The sequence below is a fragment of the Amblyomma maculatum genome, chromosome 1 (assembly GCF_055883805.1).
Source record: "Amblyomma maculatum isolate TAMU_Amacu chromosome 1, ASM5588380v1, whole genome shotgun sequence".
NCBI lineage: Eukaryota > Metazoa > Arthropoda > Arachnida > Ixodida > Ixodidae > Amblyomma > Amblyomma maculatum.
The window spans coordinates 447,602,476-447,620,578 of record NC_139344.1 but is presented as its reverse complement, the minus strand read 5'-3'; positions in this window follow the sequence as shown (position 1 = coordinate 447,620,578).

Genomic DNA, 18,103 nt, shown 5'->3' with positions numbered 1-18,103 from the left:
CATGGTGGTCGGACAATTGGTCCCGTTAACATCAATTATCTAAGACCTATTACGAGCGTCTAAACCACTAGTAACGGTGTCTTGGACTTTACAACACTTTCATCGTTGTCCCTGCACTCCGAAATGGAACGTCCATACGCAGACCGATCCTTGTTGTCCCCATCCTTTTCCGTTGCTCTACAGGATGCCACGTGATCACCGCAACGAAAGGAGCCTTCCCAGCTATGATGGCAGCTCCGCGGCCTACCGCAGCCGCAGTCATCGCAGGACGGTCCAGACTCCGTACAGTCGACCCGCCTATCTTGCTCCCCCACGGCGTCGGCAAGCAAGGGACGAGGTTCCCGGGCGCTGGCGGCACGTGGCAACTTGGTGCCACATCGGCAACGGCACGTTGGCGTGCTTTGCATCGGCCTCCGCCTGGGAGACGCAGGTACGGCCGGAGAGAGGCAGTCTAGCGGCACCACCGCCATTCACCGGCCATACCGTGGAGGAGCATCGCCGTAGAGACCCCATCCGGCCCCTCCCCGAGGAAGCCAACGTAGGCTGGTGCTCACTATGCGATACATGCATAATCTTTCAAGAGGCGCACTCCCTCAGCGCGCTACACCAGGAGCAGCAGCGGCTGCACGACACATTGCGCCAGGCTCTGCAGCCGGGTGCTACAAATGACGCCAGGCGCCGCCTGCTCACAGAGTTCGCCGCAGCTCTAATCCACAGCCAAAGCCTGCCCCAAGCACCTGCAGTTCAAGACGGGGTGGCAGCTGACACCCTCTTGGACTTAGACGATGTGTAATTTGTCGTGAACACCCATGCAGTGCCTTTTGAACCTCATGAACGTTACTCTGTCCATTATGAACAATATTACAGTTCTCTTTTTAACCCCAGGGAGGGGTACCGTCTTGTGAAGGGGGGGGGGGGGGGGAGTGTGGGGCTCTCGGCCCCTCTGTTTTGGAGCATATCAGTGCAACAACGCAGCCGGCCGCACTCGGCCGGCGCCGACGCTACTGCGCATGTCAGGCAGCCTGGACTCTGACGCGTAACGTTGCACGTGACTCGCCGAGCGTCTAGATAAGCGACGAGCAAACAGCCGCAGGGAGCTTTTTTCCCGCTGGACGGCCCGGGCAGCGGCGTTCACCGGGAGCTCTACGTGAGTGTGTGCGCTTTCGAAGCGTCGTGTTTTTGTCCGGCAGCGCAGGCGCTTTCCGGCCTCGCCACATGCGGCTTGGCTCTTGTGTTTCCACCTGGTTGTGTGGCGTGTTATCGATGCTCGCTTCCTTGTACGGTGCTGTGCAGCAACTCGCAAGATTGTTTTCTTTCACCATGCGTTTCACCATGCCTTTCATCACAGAGTTTATTTTTGACTGCTCAAATTAAAGCGGTTTCTTTTGTTCACGTTGTTGCCGGTCGTTTGTCGCATGGGTGGCAGCTCACGAACCCCCCTGAGTGAGGGCCGAGGCCCACAAAGTCTACACAAACAGGGAACGGGAGGTGCACCTAGTGGAATTGAACACCTCCTTACCTAGGAATTCGTTCTTGATCTGCAGAGCAGCGGTTTATTTACCAGCACGTAGGAGGCAGAAGCTGAGGCATTTCCATTGTTAGGACTGGCTTTGTGGGAAGCGTGCCGCATATTGTGGAGCGCAAGTGGCTTGGAGCACTCCTGCTGGAGTTTAGTGATTTCAAATAAAGAATAGATTACGAGACCATGGATGGGAGGCTCTCGCCATATTTTCTAGCCTCTTGTGATTCATAGCAAATGTAATAATGGCTGATAAAGGCAAAGGCTTCCTTCCGATTGAATGAACAAGGAATGCACGGCAAGCTATGTAGACAGTTTCACAGGCAAGTGTGTGCCGACTAATCAGTACGAAACTAGTGATTAGTGCTCTGCGTTAACTGTTTGTTTGAGCCAGATGCTAGAGAAGCCTGACTACATATAAGACAAAACGACCCCGAAGTATCGCTTCCAAAATTTCTTCTCAAAATCAACCGTATAGCTTTTCGACCTTCGGCAGTGCTTGGAGAACCTAGAAATGTTACCACCTTATCAGTAGGACTAAACTCACAGCAGAGTAAATGCCTCTCTGATATCCCCCCAACTGACCAGATTCAGCGCCAGCTGCGTCAACCTGGCAACCTGACCACCTCCTCTGCCAAACTTTCTACCATCACCTGCTAGTATAGCCTTTCCCAAAATTGATTTTGATACACCTGTGGCCTTAATTAACATCCCTTCACTTTACATGACATTCTCATGCCGATTTAAGCTTCTGGAATACGACCACAATGTTATTATAAATCGAGTTCGTTCCACCCGGACCCAGTCTGCATGCCTCCTGTCTGATAACGTTACGCGTGCCTATTTTCAGTCCTCTAGCCTTCTGCATTGTACTCAGTTCAGGTAGAACACTTTGTATTGGCTTCCATATTTCTGTTTCATATGTGAGTACCGGCAAGATACAGTTGTTGTATACGTTCGTCATGAGCTATAGGGGCATGCTGTTACTCGTTTTGTGAGCGTGCTTACCAAAAGCATTCTATCGCAGTCTGATTGTTCTCCTAGTTACTTCCCTTTCTTGGTCCCGATCGGCGGCTGCTACCAGCCCTAAGTAGGCGTATTCCCTTAGCGCTTCAAGCGCCTTGTCATCTATTATAAATGGCTGTTCTGAACACTTCGTGACGATGTTGAAAATCACTTTAGTCTTCCGCATACTGTTGGCAGGCCGAGGTGAACGACGTCTTATGTCTGACTTCAATGATTCAGACAAATGAGTGTGGCTATAAGCAAAGCCTATGCACCACACATATGGTAGTACATTCCATTTGACCTTTGATCTTGACTTTGAGCTTTGAGATTGGAATCGCGTCACTGATAGACGGCGTGCCCGACTGCATATTGGTGGTTTAACGGGGCAAAACAGACACAGACTAAAAAAGAAACGAGGCACTCGAACCAGCGCTGAACATGCAATTTACTTTATATTGGGAAGAATGACGTAATATATACGCACACTAATAAACAGCGCACATGCGCAATGTCAATGGCCTAAAGTGTTGGTAAAAGGAAAAAGTCCTTGAAAGCACGAGCGCATCCGCAGAAGTGCTACCCACTATGCAGAATATTCATTTCCCGAAGAGATAATGTGAGAGAAGGCGGACTCACGCACCCTTTACTTTTTCTGACAATGTGAAAACGTTTGGATACTTCTCTAGTGCGGTTGTCAGAATGAACGGACAACACATCAGTGCCCTTAAAAAAATAGAAGGGTTCAACGCTGAAGAACCGAATATGTAGCGAAAGCATTAGGTGCGGGTGACCGAGCGTTCTTGTTCTACTTCTTCTTCTTCTCCTCCTCCTTCGAAATTAGATGTGTTTTCGTGCATCCGCATAACGGGCGGGGCACACTCACGCGAACCTCGGCTCTGACCCGCGTAGTGTAGTCTTACGCTACAAAACGGCGTGCATTCGCACTTGGAACAATACTTCGGCAGGTTAGCTTCTTTCTTCTTCAATGAATTAGCGTGCTCTATGAGCCGCACTTTAATGCAGCGGACAGTTTGGCCTATATAGGTATGGCCACAGAACAGAATGAATTGATATACTATGCCTGTCTTACAAGAAACATACCTATTTTCAGGATTTATGTTGCACGCAATTCTTCTGCGCCCCTCATGCCTTTTTTGAACAGCCACTCCAACTCTTCCTAGTTTGTTAGGAGCAGAAAACTGAACTTTTAACCCTTGCTTGCTTCCTATTCTCTTCATTCGGTGCGACAGCGAGTCAGCATATAGCATGACCACTACCTTTTTTTTCTTTCCTCCGAACACCTTTCCCGCCCTGAGGTGCTTGCAGAGGATTTTAACGCATGGATGACTTTGTGTTCACTTGACACGAGAACTGAGTCTTACAGGTTCATTCATTCAGAGCCAGTAAAAAGTGGTATTGTTACGGTATGCTCAGGCATGGCAGTGAAGAAATCTTGCCATCATAAATTGATATCCAGTTTCTGAGCTAAGGCAGTCAGATGCAAGAAAGCTGGTTTCATGGACTCAGTTCTCGTTTCGAGTGCAGATATAAGTCCTCCGTACACTAAACTCGTCTGCAGCACTTCAGGGCGGCAAAGGGGTTCGGAGGAAGGAAGCAGAAAGTTAGTGGTCATGGCCATATGGTCACTCGCTGCCGTGCCGAATTAGGAGAGTGGGGAGCAAACATAAGGTGAAAGTTTTGTTTTCTGCTCCTAACAAGCTCTTAAGAGTGGAAGCGGTGGTTCAAAGAAGGCAAGACGGGCGCTGAAGAAATGCATGCAACATAAATCATTAAAATAGATGTTTAATGTAAGGCTGGCATTGTGTATCAAATCCCTCTATCCTGTGGCCGTATCCACATAGGCAAGACTGGCCGCTGCTTTATATGGGGCTTATGGAGCATGCTAATTCGTTGAAAAACAAAGAAACTAATCTTGCGAAGCGTTGCTCCACACGCTATTGCCCTCCATTTTTTGATGAGAGTGATGTGTTCGTTCATTGTGACCAGCGCACTAGAGAAGTAGCCGAAGCTTTTCACATTGCCAGAAAAAAGTAAAGGGTGCGTGAGTACGCCTTCGGTCACATTATATATCTTCGGGAAATGAATATGCTGAATAGTGGGCAGCACTTCTTCGGATGCACTCGTGGCTTTCAAGACTTTTTTTCCTTTTACCAATACTTTAGGTCGTTGACATTGCGCAAGTGCGCAGTTTCTTCGTGTATATATATATAACATGATTCTTCTCAATAAAAACTCAATTGTAAGTTCAGCGCTGGTTTGTGTGTCTCGTTTATTTCTTGGTCTGTGCCTATTTCTAGCTGTTGAACCACCATTATGAAGCAATACCAACTAGCCCAATCTCCACTTCTTCTACAGTGCCGAACTGCATGGTTGTTGCATCATCATAGCACGTGGTCATGAGGCAATGTGGTGGCGTGATGTCACGCACGGTGCCTATACAGTGCCTGTGATTCGCCTCAGACCTTACTTCGCAATGGAAGGCCATATGAAGGCCGGCTGTTCGCAGAGGAATATTTATCGACGCTCTGGTGCTGTCGCCGCTGCGTATAGCCTGTCACCAAAACCTGCAGCAACGGAAGTGCCGGGTGCGTCGATAAAAAACGAAACACAGCAAAAAGCATGTCCATAAACCATATATATTTGGTTGAGTATAGAATGCTTTACATAAACTAAAATGCATACGCAATAAAATAGTTTGCTGGATTAAAATTGCTTGCAGTATTCAGCTCATCATGATATTTGCGTCCGTCACGCCGTCTTTAGTACGCTGAATCAAAAGAAATAAGAGCGCATTCAAAGCCAGCAATTACCATTTCTTCCGTAGCTGAATGGATTAACACTAAATATTTCAGTACATAAACAGGTGTTCAAACCCTCTTAGTGCAATGTTTTATTTCTTTAATATACAAAATTCAAAAATTTACTAGGTGCATCTAACTTTAGGTTGCATAATGTTATGTATTTTATTTTTAATGGCCAATAAACCAGCCGTGAACACAGCCAGGATGTGACGGTATGACAACGGTTACACTATGTAATTACCTCCACCGTAATCAATTCCAGCCCTCAGTGAGGTTATGTTACCTTGAAGTTGCGTTTGAGACACCTGGCATCAACAATCGCCGTTTAACTCGCTGAAAGACAATTAGTGAGGAGAAAGACGCTGCGGGACCCTACCTCTAAGAAAATGGAAATATGCCGCGCTGATATCCAAGTCTACTTATTCCAAGTACCAAAGATGGCTCGACGGACGCAACCATTTTATTCGTAGCGCAGTTCACTTGGCGTTCTGCGCTGTATGCACGAAAAAAGCGTAAGGCTTTATTGACGTGCTTTTGTTGTGGTTTATGGTTTAGTGACGTACCCGGCAATTCCTTTGCTGAAGGTTTCGGAGAACGGCAATAGGCGTCTCCGGCACTCACGCTTTCTCCGCCCTCGCAGCTGGAGCTGCCGCGCATGCGCTCTCCCGCTGTCAGCCCATGCACGGCGAGTCTCGAGGGAGAGCGCGCGCTCTTGGCCGCGGTTTAAAGAGGAGCGCACCACTCGCCTGGACTGTGCGCGCTTGGCCATAGATTCGAACGAAGCTGAGCCATCTCGGAACGTTACGTAGGCGACGATGCGACGTCGCCAGCAAGCGACTTGCTTTTGCATTGCAAAGCTAGGTTTAGAAAACTTAAACCTTCAACATTTTTCCTCTTCATCATATACTCTTTGCGAATCCTCCCCTAAGGTAATGGGCAGGAAGGTTATGTCATCAACACATCAAAAATTACAGAGATTCTCCGTCAAGCGCTATTCATACCTGTAGCTAATCTAGGTCGTTGAATGCCTCCTCCAAGCAAACCGTGAACAGTATTGGAGAGTTTGCAACAAAGTAGGCCGTGGGATTTTAGACAGCTAGGGTAAAGACATACTATCTCAAAAGAGATAAATGTGATTAAGAAACGCCAAAGCATAAAAGCTTCAAAGCTAGCAGACAGGACAAAAGTGGTGGAGTGGTCAAACTTAATAAATAAGCGTCAAATGTGTAACAAGTAAATCTGACATGGAGAAAAGAGGATTGATCTAAAGAAAAGTGTTAGCTTGAAAGCAATCAAGAGGAAACTTGGCACAAGCAAACATCCCATATTTGCGCTAAGAGACAAGACGTGCGCCGTCGTTATCAATATGGATAGGATAATCAAATTAGCCGAAAACTTCTACTCAGATCTGTACAGTAGTCGAAGTAACAAGTGCTATACGGGGAATAGGAGCACAGCCGAGCAATCTAGCGTTCCGCCAGTTACTAAGAAGTAAATAAAGAAATAGTTAGAAGGAAAGAGCGAAACTAGATGAAATTTATGAGGTAACTGCAGATTTCTTAAAAGAAGGCGAAGAGATCGCGCTAGAAATATTGGCCACCATCAATACGCTACGTTTTATGACGTCGAGTGTACTGGTATCATGGAAGAATCTGATAGCGTCTTGTCTACAAGAAAGGGATCGCCAAGAGCTGCAAAAATATAGACCATCAGGTTAATATTACGTACAAGGTATTTTCTAAAGTACAAGCAGATAAATCAGGCAACATTTGATTCCATCGACCAATATATCAGGCAGGCGTTTCATAAAGCTGTTCTAAGTCATATCATCTCTAAGATACCAACCAGGTGATAGAGATAAGGTCTCATTATAACTAACCACCATACGCCCTTGGCGGCACCATGCAGCCGTACCCTGCCAGCGCTTCTCAGCGCCCTCAGAGTGAGTTGTGAAGTAAACACAAGATGCCCTCCCTTCGGTTATCACGTGCCTGAGGTCAACCACGTGTTGTTCGGTTAGTCTCGTAGAATGTCCCATTACAGCCGTCACAGAAAGCGAAGTGTTGATCTCCAGCAACACGCCAAGCGAGCTGAGGGATTAGCGGTACCGCTACGTTTGTTGTGTTTTGCTCCCCGCAGCTTTACCCGCCCGCTCAGTTTTACCGGCGGCAGGATATAAGTCGCCAACAATACTAATGCGGCTTTGTTGAGCAATTTGTATCAACTGATTTCCTCCGCTCCAGTGACGTCTCCTGGCGGGTTCTCCAAACCCGCACGTGTTTTCTGAAGTGTCGTAAGCCCTCTTCTCTGGTGGTGAAACACTGGAACCGGATCTACCACACAATTCTTGACGCGTGCGCGTATTCTTCAGTCGTTAATCCTGTAACTTTTTTCTGTGGAGGGAAAGGCAAGCGAATTTCAGGGCCACTGAACTCCTACAATGGTCTGTCCAACCCTATTCTCAAGCTGCGCTTTAAAACCCCTTTGTGGCATGTCGTTTACTTAGAACTTTTTGGGGGGTAGGTAGGGAGGCATCTGTTGCTTATTCTGGCTCAAGATATTTAATAGCCAGCTCAGCTGTTTCACTCAAAACTCAACCCTGACCGGCGAACTTGTACAGGGTATGCAAAATGTAAATTTGGCTCGTAAACCCCAAACGGCGTTTCGTGCGCATATACGTGACCCAAGCCCCACCTCAAAACAACTGCATTATCCAAGGTTATTGGAGTAGAGGGAGGCCACCCGATGCACTTAACCTTCCGCTCGTATGCCTATGAGTAGTTTAGTACAGTGCAGTGGAGCGCGCCTCCCAATATTTCTGAAATCGCATCAGTTTTAAGGTTCATACACGAGACAACACAGAAGTTACACGCACACACAATCCACCTCGAAAAGATAGTTCGCATTCCTAGCAGAATGTACATCGAGCTTTCCCGGCTCTGACTTCCGCAAAGTTTCCTTTTGGCGAACAATACATCGCAGGGGTATTTGTGCCATTCCTGTGGCATTCAGCAACCAGAAAGAGCGAACATTTCTTGATGAACGCTTGCCATTACGGTTCTTTGTCGAAAAACTTTTCCGAGCTCTAGACCCCAGCTACGCAGACATTAGCTGCATATATCATCTATGTCCCAATTTTTGCTTCACATATCGAATAATGCTTGCAAAGGGTATAAAAAGGTTGTCGCAGAGAAAATAGCTTGTTCTACAACCGTTAATTTTTTACAGCATTCAGGAGTCTAAATAGGGGGAAAATGCATTGTGAACGCTTATCATTTTTATAATGAAATACAGTTTTGCTCCAACTGTAATCCACTATTAAAACACTGAACCATACCCGAATATGAATGCCTTACGCCAGGGGGTAAGCTGAGCATTAAATGTGGTCCACACAGGCACGTCGCCATCAGGGCCAACATGATACAACACATCACTGTGATCAATAGGTTTTGCTCGCTAAGGCAAGCTTGAGTAAGGGTTTTAAATTCAAGTTTCAGAACTGAAGTAGGTACAGTGATGATGCGCAACTCCAGACCACTCCTCGCCACTTGGCGGCCTCCGCGAGAAGCCTCTTCTATGCAGCGTCAGCGGATTAATGCGCGATAGGTATCTGCTACTCGTGCTTTGTAAAACATATTCTCAAATTTTGATTAATCCAAGTGAGGCCGCGCGGTGATAAGAAAACAAAGATGGGAAAGTAGAAGCAGTTAGGGTGCTTTAGGTTTTATGTTCCTTGTCGCTGGATAGTCCAAAGAGTATATATTGTCGTTTCGTGATGTAAGTAGACGACGCGACCACAAGGACGTTAAAGATTAACACAGCGCTCGGAAAAACAAGGTGACTGTGACCGTGGCCGTTAGCTCGAATCATGTAATGACATTTGTCTTCTCGGCAATCGTCAAGTTTCCTTGTAATGGCAAAATTAATGTCGCGGGATCATGTTGTTGGCGCGCGGTCATTGACCGCTATTGTTATAAATGAGTAAATTATTTGTATAAATTATAGATATAGAGCTTAGTGTAATATTCCCCCAGCTTTTACTTTGCTGTAAATGACGGCTGCCTTTGACAACTGAGCCATATAGCTCTCAAGGCTCTCAAGTGGCTGACAGTCTCTCGCTCAGTATGGCTGTATGGAAAAGCGGCGATGCGGGCAGCGCTGGGTCTCAGTAAGGGAGTACAAGTAGGTGATGAGCTGGTAGAACAGGAGAAGTAAGCAGCTCATTACCTGGTTCTTATTTAATAATTCATTTTTGATCTAATTTTATGGCAGCCATCCCACTTCCCCTTCAATTCATCGGCTTTTCGCGACCATTCAAAGCCTTGCTTGCTTGCAACCTGCACAAGGAAGTTGCAAAACTCTCGAGATCACCTCGCTCACAATATATGCACCTGTAGGCCATCAAACGCAGGCTGCTAGTCGATCAGGTATTGCAGATTAGTTTTTGTAAATCATTGTGGAGCTAAAGAATTATTTGCCCAAGTTCCCATGAACAAACAGTTATTTACTTTATTTTGATGTACCGCTCATCGTCTGACTTGTCGAAAAAATGTTGCGAATGCGGAATGCTGCGCAGAATTTTTTGTGGTTTAGTGATGACGCTGCTATACTCTCACAGAAAAAGGTGGTTTCGGAATTCCAGATGTGAAAGCTCGTTTATGGAATTGCACATTTTCAACAAGTGGAGCTAGGTCGTTATTTCTCATGCCATGATTTCAAGTTGCTCAAGTTAGGCAACTAGAGCCGCGGCTCTAGAGGAATGCAGCGGTTGCCTACTCAAGCGGCTGAGAAACGAGGAACGTCAACGTGCGGTGTCTGTGCGTAAAAACTCTGAAACGACTTGTCTGCAGCAGTAAAGCTGAGCACGTAGCAACAAAGGCGGGCCAAGAACGAGACAAGCGCTGCGCTGTTCGTTGCCTGCAGCACCCAATATATGCTATACCATTACTCGACTCCAATAACGCAAATGCTTTGGCCTGTTCAAAGAGGAAATTTATTTTGAGCGAGATTTCCTGCTTCTCAAGCTGCAACCTGACGTCTCTACTGACAGAGCTGCACAGAGCGACGATTTCGTTATTGTCGTTATCTAGTCCGATCAGGCAACAATAGCTGGCTGCTATAATACGCTAGCCTTTTTAAAAGCCTTAACAATTCCACGCCGCAGCATTAAAACCGAATGAAAATTTCAAAGGAGCTGAAAATTATGGCATGAACCAATATTCACTACAGCAAGTACTTCTAGAAAGCACAGCACACTACTAAGTGAAAGTGCATTACGCACCTGTATAGGATGGCCATGTCTTTATACTTTTTGTCTGACAAGGAACACTTTGGGCAGTTGCAAACATTTGTAAGCATTTTTTTTTTCACATCTAAAACTCTATTCAGCTATCTTTAGTCACTCATTCCGGCATAAGGAGTTGGAATAGTACGGCTTCCTTAACAGGCGCTCTTCGAGTAAAAGTTTCAAATTTTAATTTTCGGGCCTCGTTTCAGTTTGCATTTGCAAAGTGAAATCAATTATGTTCAGGTATCGTTTACGAAAAAGATCATCTAGCGCTATCATGCATCGCAATGCCACCTTCGTGCGTTGAGGGGAGCAAAGGGTCTGAAGCATATTGCTTCACGTGTGAGTAAAAATATCATATCGCAAAGTTGCAAAATTCATGGCAAGTTTTACCTTCCACATCGAGAGCTAAGAGCGAACTATTGACTGAAAGAGTGAGAACGAAAATCTGCCAATCCCTAAACTCTCTCCGGAGGAAAATGACACTATACTAACTGAACATCTTACATTCACACCACCGTTCAAACGTAATAACGCGCCGATGACTTCTATCCTGAGGAAACGCGGTTCATGATTCTTTCTAAGGTAGGCATTTCAGAGCCGTTTTATTTAATGATTCGAGAATCATGTGATGCGTACAACTTCGGGGTAGAATTTTTGCCTTTAACAATTCGTCCGGTCAAGAAGAAAAGAAAAGTTCTTTTACGAATAAACATCACATTACCCGTTCATCCTATGCTGCTGAAACACAAATGGCTGATTCTTGCTACTGCGAAATAAATTAATGAATAAATAAACGAATATGCAAGATGTACGCCTTACTTTGCTGCCCTGCCGATGTGAGGCTGCTCTCTGACGTACGCTAAAGACGAGGCTAAAAGTAAACAAGAACGTCCTAATGATGCAGAGTGTAGGCGCATCCAGAGGGAGAGGTGGGGTGGGGAGAGAACCTATCAAAGATTGACAGAGAGATGTTAGAGCGCCAATAGCACTCCGGAAACATTAAGGTCTCAGCCTGGTGTACGGACGTGAAGGTAAGGCGCTTGCAAGTGTCGCATCGCACGCTGCAGCAATCCGAGAACCTGCAACAAATATCGGCTACCGGACTTACTTTGCCATGGCATGAGCTACGTCCACATAAGCTGTTTGCGCCAAGATAGGGGCAAAATAACAATATTATTAAATGTTTCACGGTGTTCAGGACTTCGCTTCCAAGCAATACAAGGCTGCGCCGTGTGCAGACCTCTCACAGAGGTTCCTCGAAAATCTACGTCTATGTCCCTACGAGGTAGAATGAAAATGTCAGGCAAACACTGCAGCGATGACATGACCTGTGCAACTGCTGCATACCGTTTTAAACGTCTTAACAGGAACTCTTTGAGTCATTGCCTCCTACACGACAAGAAAAAGATGAGGTTTGCAATATACGAATGGGCAATGACGTCACCAAACGCTCGTAAGATGACGGAGCGCATTTGTTGCCACCTCAAATGGAAGAACTGAATGTACCGTTCCCTCTCTAGAGTTAGCATATAATGTCTGTCTTATGGTAAAGACGCACGCATTTGCTTGCTGCCCGATCAATCTTCCCCCGTCTCACTGTAAGACATTAAACCAAGTCCCATCTGACAGGCGTTTTTATGTCAGTCGCATGCTGCTATTAGGCAGCTGTGGCTGCTAAGGATAAAGTGAGAAATCTAATTTAAACCGAGGTGACTGATCCGGAGGCTCAGAGCTCAGGAAATAGTCTAACATTGGCGTGTCCGCTCGGAGTGCATTCATATTAAAAAAAAAAACAAATAACAATCGGAGTGGATACGAACCCGTCGAGTTCCAACCCACGTACTCACGCTCAGTATCCGATCACCTTAACCAGTGAGCCACCCAGACGTTAGGTTTTATAATCATACCTAGGTTAGATTAAACCTCCGATATGCTTTGGAGCATGTATTGGAAGTTACGTTTTAAAAGCTCAGAAAGGTTTTGCGGGAAGAAAAGTGGGAGCCTGAATGGTTTGAGCCTACGTGCCGAGCTTTCCCAACTAACTTATGGGTACTGACGTGTGTCAGTTTTTATTTCTTCATATTTTTATGATCACCTATGCTGGTACATGTGATCTTATGAGCATTATCGAATGATAAATGTATAATTAAATGTGGCACAATAAGAAATTCGTGTTGTGAATCGTGTCCCCCAAAATAAGTGTTCATTGGCGGACTTGGTCATATTGTGATGTTACTCGCGATGCGGATTTGTCGAGAAAAATGTGACTCGTTTAAAATGAGAGCTTTGCAAATGCTACGAACGTATCTCTAAATTGCGGCACCAAGTTTCGGATCGGTAAACACGCCGAATCGCTGCCAGGAGTAGAAGACCGTCCAATGATACAGCAAGAAGAAGTCGATACTCGGCGAGTGTGTGAAGTTGAAGTTCGACCTTAATATGACATTGCAACCTCACGTTCCGACTACCCAATGGGAAACCGCCACTGATTTGTACCAAAGAGAGACTGTCACGTTGATACTGTGTCCAGAATTGAGACGATGGTAAACTACTTTACAGATCATCGGTCGGTCTTCATGTCTATAAAGATAACATTCAACAAAGATGTGTTTTACACATATAAAAAACCGCGAGAGTAGCCTAATATATAGAATAAGAAAGCTCGATCAAGCCAAATTCTATCTTTCGCTATGTATATCCACGTATATCCGCTGTACATATATAATTGACCAACTCGCCTGTATGGCTTTAGTGCTGAACTTTATTCCTTCAACTTCGGGCTCTATTATTAGTCCTCACCCCCATCTGCAGCGCTTGTTCGGTGATTCTTTTGTTTCTGTGTTTGTCTTTTGCACTGTTTGACGTTCTGTGTAACCTGGCCTAGATAAGCTGAGCTATTGCAATTTTTTTTAATTACTGTTCCAGTGCTAGTTGTTCTCAAGGGGTAACAATTCTGAGTGGTCCAACACGTCAGTGCACTATTTGCCGCCGTAGGGAAACAAGTGTACACACACGCGTAACCAGCGCGTTCTTGGTGGAGGAACAGTTGAGGAAATCGATTACAGCTGTGCGTTTTCGGGCTGGGACACTATTTCATCATGCTGTCTTTGTCCATTCCCATGCCATCCAAAATATTAAGGGTTCTGCTTTCTTCCCCTTTTATTTCTTTGTAGCCGTCATGCAGCGGTATGCATTTGCGCTCGATCACTGATTGGGATTATGGCGTTCAAGCGTTTGAAGCTCCACTGTTTACAAAACTCAGTACTGGCTCGAAGGGCTTATACTGTAATTACATTGGGATGTTATCCTAAGGATAAGGGACTTCATCACCTACAGAAACAGTGATATTTTGCCTTTTTTCGGACTGTCAGTAATAGTGTCACGCGCATCCAGTGATCCTGCATTGGAGGAAGATAAGCTGTGGCGGCAGAGGCAGAATGTGAGATATTCCGGTTCATCCTGATGTCACTGTATATGTATATGCAGATGACATAGCATTCTTCGCCTTTGCAAAAGATATTCATGACCTATATCGTTCACTACAGGCTTACATAAATGTACTTGAGGTCTGGTTGGACAAAATTAAATTGGTTTTAAATGTGTCCAAAAGTAGTGTGCTAGTTTGTAAAACCATGACCCCCTTATATGTTTCGTTAAACCACCGCTCAGATGTCATACCTCAAGTGGAATCTGTGCGGTATTTAGGCATAACGTAGATGCTAGTATGGATTGGAGGCTTCACATCAAGTCTAATGTATCAGTCAAGACTGATACGGATAAGTAACAGGAAATTTGGTATGCGTCGAGATACCCTTCTACTTTTGTACAAAGCCTATGTGAGACCGATTCTGGAATTTGGCTCCATTCTTTTTTCTGGGTGTCCAAAATATAAGCTGCATCCTTTGCTGCTTTTAGAAAGACGGGCGCTGCGCCTGCCTAGGGCTTCCACAGTCAGTCTCTACCACTGTTCTGTACTTGGAGGCCCGCATTCCGGACCTTAACTCTCGTTTCCGCCTTCTAACTGTCAGATCATTCTTGCGATCATTTGAGACTACTCCCGGTGTGGCTATACCTTTTTTTGTGTCAAACCCCGCCCTCTTTCTCACTCACCAGTGGCCAAGTGTCTGCAAGCCCCAGGTTGTTGTTACGCAGAGCATTTTAACAAACATTGGTGTGGACCTTGCTTCTTTATGTCCTATTGGTTGCTCAACGTCCTTTGTGGATATAAATTATGATTCCATATTTCCATCTAATGTGAAGCACTTACCCTCAAGTCTAATATCCAGTCTCCTATGTGAACACCTCGAAAAGTTCCCTGATCACACTGTAATTGCCACTGATGCGTCTGTGATGGCGCACAAAGCTGCGATTGGAATTTTTTCGGAGTCTCTTTCCTGGAGTTTTTCGGTGCGTGTCCCGGATTACACAGCGATATTTCTAGCAGCGTTTATGGCAATTAGGCTTGCGCTACTAAAAGTTCCCTGCAGTTAACCAAAAATAATTTTTCTATCAGACTCTCTGTTTTGTTGTCACTGGAGTCAGCACGGGATGCTCTGTTGAGCCGCTCACTAAAGTATTTCATACCGGGGTGGGTGAAAGAAATACGCTTCATCTGGGTCCCCGGACACAGCGGTATTTTTCAGAACGAAGCGGCAGATTTCCTGGCTAAATCAGCTCTTGATGCATCTGTTTCATGCACCATCCCTAATATCACCATTTTTGGAATGTCCCGTTTCAAGCGATATCAATACCTAGCCGCTACATGCAATGATTCTTTGCTATCTACAGCCGAATACCAGCATCTCTTATAGTCATGGAAAGTTCGAGCATGTAAATCACGGCAGTGTGAGGTAGCGATGACTCTCCTGAGATGCAGGATTCCTCGCCTAAATCTTTTTTTATGTAGATGCGGGATCAGCCCCACAAACCTTTGTGAGGCTTGCGGTGAAATTGAGAATATTGATCACTTCCTTCTCGCTTGCCGAAGGTTTTCACATCAGAGGAGGGTGCATTTAGAAACTCCAATTGCACGCTTGGGATTTACGTTGTCGGTCCCGCTTCTACTCTCCTTCGGTGCGAGTGCGAAAGGATTTGCGTTGCCTCAAATTTGTCAGTACTTACATAACTATATCACAGCTACGGACAAATTCCCTTGCTAACTGCATTCCAAATTTAGAAAACTCCAAAGTTTTGCTTCATATTTTTTGATTCAATAACTTTTGTGATCTTAAATGTTATGTTTTTGTTTAGTTGTCAATTACTTTAATACACTAATTCAGTTTGTGTAGGACATTTGGCAGTTCACACTAAACCCTGGCCAATCCCCCTTCGTGGGTATGTGCCCAATATCAAGGAAGAAGAAGAAGAAGGAGGAGGAAGCTGAGCCTGTCCGCTATTGGTGTGCTAAATATCCAGCGCATCCTAACATCTTACGTGTACATATACCTCGTAACAACTATGTTGGAGGTGCGGACTAGATCGCCATAGAGCCTCTCTTACGCCGCTGAAGCAGAATAGCTGGGCTACCCCCTTTATGGCGCAAGCAGATGTTCCAACGCAACTAATGCAAGCAGCTCAACCGACTGCCACGCAGCCTTATCTGTAACCTGTGCACTTTTATAGAACCGTTGGGGAAGTCGTGGCTGACTGGCTCACCCACTACAGTCACGTGAGAAAATAAAACCTCATTGATTATATCAACCAAGCGAGCTGCTACAGCGTAACATCAGCATAGTAATGGGCTGACAACGATGATAAAGCCCTCACCGGAGCGGGAAACAAAACATTGAGAAAAACATGGGTCTTAGCAAGAATGCACTGAAAAGTGTAGCTCTAATTATTGAGGCGAACAAAGACGCTTTATAGCCGTAGAGGCATATTAGCATTATTCTTTTAATATGAGATAAGTAGCTTTTTATCCCATCCTATCAAGATGTGTTTACTTCAGATAGACTACTGGAAATGTTCACTCCCGTATACAGAGCCGAACGAACTCTTTCAAACTTGTATCATCGCTGCAAAAAATACACAAATGCCGCATTCCCTTCAAATTTGTAATTGTTGTTTTTTCGACAGCCGCAGGCATGCGGCTTTATCATCCTGATTCTGGCACCCGCAACAATGCTGTGTTCTTTGTTGGATCCTTCTTGTTGTCGCAAGAAGCAGCTTTATCAGTTTCTTCGTCGCGCAAGATACTCCAGGACATTTCTCGAAGATTCTGGCCACTTGCGTACGTTTCTGCAATGTTTTAGGTTGTGCTAGTCACCGTTTGCAGTTTTATCTAGAACTGACGCGCGAAACCAGCATTTCTTAATTCGATGACCGACAAACACGTTTGCTTTTAAAGCCGCCACCAATTGCTTAGCGCTTTTGCGGGCGCAAGTTAGCCCAGTAAAAGGATTCGTTCAAGTGTAACGCCAGTGTCTTCATTTGTTGCTACCGGCTTTTCACCACTGCGTGACATCTGTGGCCCTATTTTCGACAATCCGTTATTTTGTTTAAATTGTGACGTACGCGTTACGTGTACATTAGGATGGTGACAAGTTACATAGCCCACACGATCCGGTTACGCATTCTGAAGAAACATAGAAATAAATGGATAAAAAGCGCGCTGTCGTCTGCTACTCTATATTAGCGCCAAGTATGAAATACGACGCTGCTCCTTTACGAACTGAGTCGCTGCGGTGCATTCCGCGATTAGGAAGTCTCGGGTTGCAGTGAGGCCGAGTGAAATATGTTGTGGTCTCAACGTGTCATGACATACTTGCTGTCGGACATTCGACGGCAGCTAGTTTCAGCCGAAGAGCAAGAACGGCAGCGGAATATGCGCAGTGTGTTAGAGCAGAACGGGCGCGGAAAAGAGCATGGCTTCCCATAACCGCCGATAACCACTGACGTTCACTTATCAGCGGCTTTTAAGGTTTGGTTTGTGGGGTTTAAGGTCCTAAAGCAACTCAGGCTATGAGAGACGCTGCAGTGGAGGACTCCGGAGATTTCGACCACATGGGGTTCTTTAACGTGCACTGACATCGCACAGCACACGGACGCCTTGTTTTTCGCCTCCATTGAAAAGCGGCCGCCGAGGCCGGGATTCGATCCCGCGTCCTTTGGAACAGTAGTAGAGCGCCGTAACCACTGCGCCACCCCGGCGGGGTACCACCGGCTTTTAAATGCAGGAACTAAAACGTTTAAGGACCTCGACGTAAATAGAAGGAATCCACAATTTCCAAAGTGACGCCAGGAGTAACGAAGAGGCGCTGGCGCAGCCGGCGTGATCAATGTCTGAGGGCAACACTCGAAATCTAAAGGTATCAATTATTGTTAGATACTGGCTGTGCTCCACCCATTTCGAAAAGCCGCGTTATGACCAGCTACCGTCAGGTCACTAAGTCTGCTTAAGTTTTAAACATCTTGGGTCCGCTTGAGTTGTGGAGAGCGCGGAAAGCAGCGCAAAGAAAGCGAGAT